This window comes from Brassica napus, unplaced genomic scaffold, assembly GCF_020379485.1.
Source record: "Brassica napus cultivar Da-Ae unplaced genomic scaffold, Da-Ae ScsIHWf_265;HRSCAF=440, whole genome shotgun sequence".
Classification (NCBI taxonomy): Eukaryota; Viridiplantae; Streptophyta; class Magnoliopsida; order Brassicales; family Brassicaceae; genus Brassica; species Brassica napus.
In genome coordinates this window covers 122,501-127,500 of record NW_026015952.1, presented here as the reverse complement: position 1 = coordinate 127,500, position 5,000 = coordinate 122,501, and positions in this window count along the sequence as shown.

Sequence of the window (5,000 nt, the reverse complement as noted above, 5' to 3'; positions counted from 1 at the left end):
AAAATTTTTCATCTACTGAAATTGGAACTCATCAAACCGATTTATATGTTGAATATCCCATGACTACCATAACACACTTGTCTTTTGCCAAAGAAGTTGAGTTTATGACAGGAACAAACGCTGAAAATTCTGGAGATATTTCCAAGGCTAAGTTCACACCAGGCCGGACCAGAGGGATTATCATATCCTATCTGTTCAAAGAAGAACCACCAGATGCACCATGCATAACTAAATCAAAATCCAACCAAGGTAAGACCTTAGACTCCCAAAAGAGGATGAAAGCTGACTTGCTCTATCTTGGTGCAGGTTATACAGTTTCGAGGTCGAAACCTTTTCAAGGGGGAGGGAATGTTACAGGCACAGAAACCGTACCTGAACCGAAGCTCAGCCAGATAAGAAACAACTGCCACAACTGCCTCAATAGAGCTACCCGCGACCAAGGGTCATTCAAAGAAGTGCATCTTAACAACCATAAGGAATTTTGGCATGAAACAAATTTTCACAGAAGGCCAGCTCAACCATTCATCACTGGAGCTTGGAATTACAAGAAAATATTCACGGAGGAAGAAGTTATGAATTTTATAAGTTGGAGGTTTCCCAGCCCGTTCAGTTGCGAGTATCAGCCTTTAGAAGAGGATTTCAACCCAACCATGAAGCGGCCTTCTCCAGATTCAAGCATGGGCTTCAAGAGTAGTGTCTTAGCTTTCCAGGAAGCCCGAAATCAGAAGAATTGGTCAAGGGAAAACCAAGATGCAATCAATTTCCTAAAACCGGCCAACCCGACATCAATTTGGGAAAGTTTCCAACCAACTCGATTTGGTCTGACCCAAGCCTATCCATGGAAACCAGGAGATACTCTAGACCATTCAGAAGACACCCAAGACGTCCATAGATGCACCAGCACCCAGAGGATCAGGCGGATTCTCCTTACCATCTACTTTCCATATCCGGCCACACCATATGCATTCAAGGAAAGTTGTCTCCACTTAATGAGCAAGGACCAACGGCTCTATTCATTTGAACCAGAAGAAACCAAGATCCTTAAGAGTTTATTCAGCAGCCAGAGACTCCTATTTCGTGGATACTTCTCCAAGATATCAAGATACAAGATCAGTCTACTCCAAAGGCAACAAATCAGACTAACGGCTAGTTCTCATGGAGCCATCAAAGCCATTGACTCCAAGCATTTTATTTCGATTTATTTTCTTTCCTTAGTTCATTTTCAGACTGTTAGAGAGTCCTTGGTCGAGCCTATAAAGCTCTAGTCTTTGTTTCATTGTAAAGCACCCTTGATCATTTTTAAAGTAATAAGAAATCGTTTTCTTTTAAACAAAGTTGTGTATTCTTTGTTGTTATTTCTCTAGTTCTTTGTGTGTGATTCACTAAGTCCTAAAGAAGCCACGTCCAGGGAGCCTTGTGTGATTCAAGACCATCTGTTCGTCCATTGATTGAGAGAGTCAATCTATATCCATCTATCCATTCCATCCATCGATCCAGCTTGGAAGAGATTCATATCAAGCAAGCCGGATTCCATCCTCAGTCCTTTCTCCATCCACTGATCCTTGTTGAGAGAGACACACATCCAGCAACAAAGATCCCATCATCCATCTTTCTATCCTTCTTATTTGAATTGTTTTCATTTTTGCATATCATTTAGTTTTGAATCTTAAAAGAAAATCCATAAGAATCATATTTGCTTCAGTTTATCATTTCTTATATAGTTTATTTTCTGTTCTTCATATAGAAATCATAAAACTCATAAAAAGGTTCATCCTTGTTTCAGGTATAAACTGGCCGTCCCATTCCTCCATCGCAGCCGTCTAGCCGATCTTCCGTCTGTCCGTCCGTCCGATCTGTCCAAGCCGAACCAAAACCAAACCTCAGTCAAGCCATCCGTGTAGTCTGAATCCCAGCCTGCAACACAAAGGCACGTGTCGTTGGCTACGTCCGTTCGGTGGAAGCGCCGTTCGGACCGCCTTGAATTATAATTACCACCGAGTGGCGGGTAGAATCCTTTGCAGACGACTTAAATACGCGACGGAGTATTGTAAGTGGCAGAGTGGCCTTGCTGCCACGATCCACTGAGATTCATCCCTTTGTCGCTAAGATTCGACCCTCCCCCTTTCCAATCACATGTTCCTCCCCAAAACGTTAAAAAACAAAAAACCCAAAAAATTCAAGTATATAAGAAGATCCCGTCGGAGGTTCGAGATTTTTACTTGGTGAAATTCACTCTCACCTAATATTTCAGATTGGCCGATGAAATGCAGCCCGCATGTGCACAAGTCTCGGCCAAAAGCATCCTGACGGGAGCATTAAAACCCAAAAGTTAATTCATCCCTTCAGTACGCTTGCCCATCAGTACGCTTGGTCTCGATCATACCAAGGAAAAATGTTAACACTTGGTTGGATGATGGAAAGTCGAGCCAGCATAAGTACTACTTGGACCAATCAGACTGACTTGGACAGTCCAGTCCATCAAAACTCGAGTTATGTCCAGATCAGTACACGGATCAGTCCACGGGAAGGGCCAGCATGCTGATATGTGTACTGACATGGTGCATCAGTTGTCCAAAATCAGTACACGGACAGTCCACGGGAAGGGCCAGCATGCTGATATGTGTGGTCAGCATGCTGATATGAGTTCAGTACACGGATCAGTCCACGGGAAGGACCAGCGTGCTGATATGTGTACTGACATGGTGCATCAGTTGTCCAAAATCAGTACACGGACAGTCCACGGGAAGGGCCAGCATCCTGATATGTGTGGTCAGCATGCTGATATGAGTTCAGTACACGGATCAGTCCACGGGAAGGACCAGCGTGCTGATATGTGTACTGACATGGTGCATCAGTTGTCCAAAATCAGTACACGGACAGTCCACGGGAAGGGCCAGCATGCTGATATGTGTGGTCAGCATGCTGATATGAGTTCAGTACACGGATCAGTCCACGGGAAGGACCAGCGTGCTGATATGTGTACTGACATGGTGCATCAGTTGTCCAAAATCAGTACACGGACAGTCCACGGGAAGGGCCAGCATGCTGATATGTGTGGTCAGCATGCTGATATGAGTTCAGTACACGGATCAGTCCACGGGAAGGACCAGCGTGCTGATATGTGTACTGACATGGTGCATCAGTTGTCCAAAATCAGTACACGGACAGTCCACGGGAAGGGCCATCATGCTGATATGTGTTGTCAGCATGCTGATATGAGTTCAGTACACGGATCAGTCCACGGGAAGGACCAGCGTGCTGATATGTGTACTGACATGGTGCATCAGTTGTCCAAAATCAGTACACGGACAGTCCACGGGAAGGGCCAGCATGCTGATATGTGTGGTCAGCATGCTGATATGAGTTCAGTACAGGGATCAGTCCACGGACAGTCTGTGTGTACTGAACAGACAGCCCACGTGGGCCAAAATCACCCGAACAGTCCACAGGAAGGGCCAGCATGCTGATATGTGTATTGACAGACGACCACGGACGTCCTGTGTGTACTGACGGACGTCCTGTGTGTACTGACGGACGTCCTGCGTGTGCTGACGGACACACGGACACACACGGACAGCCACAGACGTCCTGCTTGTGCTGACGGACGTCCTGCGTGTGCTGACGGACGTCCTGTGTGTGCTGACGGACGTCCTGTGTGCACTGACGGCCACACGGACACACACGGACAGCCACGGACGTCCTGCGTGTGCTGACGGACGTCCTGCGTGTGCTGACGGATGTCCTGCGTGTGCTGACGGACGTCCTGTGTGTGCTGACGGACGTCCTGTGTGCACTGACGGACACACGGACACACACGGACAGCCACGGACGTCCTGCGTGTGCTGACGGACGTCCTGCGTGTGCTGACGGACGTCCTGTGTGTGCTGACGGACGTCCTGTGTGCACTGACGGACACACGGACACACACGGACAGCCACGGACGTCCTGCGTGTGCTGACGGACGTCCTGCGTGTGCTGACGGACGTCCTGTGTGTGCTGACGGACGTCCTGTGTGCACTGACGGTGGTGGCGTCCTGCATGTGTCCTGGACATGCAGCCAGCCATGTGGAGCACGAGGTGTCGCCGTGCATGCGTCCGGAGCCATGCGGAGCGACACACGGGCTGCCACCAACCTGAAGCTGATTGGCTGGTGTCTCCTATAAATACCCCACGACCCCAGCTCATTTCTTCACATCCAGACCTGTCCAAACAAAGTTAAAACCTTGAGAGAAAAGTAGAAAAAGAAAGCAAGTGATTCCGAGCTATTTCGAGAGTTTTAGAGAGTTTTCGAGATCAGTTCTCTATTGATTTCGAGTCATCGCCTTGGGAAGGTTCTGTCCAACTGAAGGTCAATCAAGTGAAGATCAGATCAGATGGGAGTCAAGTCAACGTGGCTATAGAGAGAGAGAGAGAAAGGAAGTGATCGATTCTAGAGTATGGTCGATTCTGAAGACCGATACTCCACCGAGAAGGCCAGTTCCGTCCAATCGGCGATTCTCTACGATTGTGACGCGGAAGCTCTGTCCAATTCAATTCGTCCAAGCCAGTCATATTCTATGATGGTCAAGTGGAGGTGCTGCCCAGAGTTAGTTCAGAACCACGGGTTCAGATCAGTCGAAGTTCTGCTCGATACTCCGCGGGAAGTCCGAAGAACTGTCCAGAAGCTAGAGGAGGTTCTGTCCGAGTCCAGATCAGCCTGTCGAGGCCTGTCAACTTCTTCATGGTGAAGCCAAGGTTGTGTCCAAGACAAGATCAGTCCATTCCAGTCCAGTCAAGGCGTCCATTGGGTTTTGGCCAAGTCTTCTCCGATCAACCAGCTGCTTCTCGCCTAGAACACTGTGAGTTGGCTTGTGTGAATTCCACTTGGAATTTAGGGTTTGTGAGTTGGTTTGTTTGAATTCCACTTGGAATTTAGGGTAGATCGAGTCTGCATATAGATAGAATGATCACGCTATTGAATGGTAGAGTCCTTAGGGTTATTTTATTTATGGAACCGGACT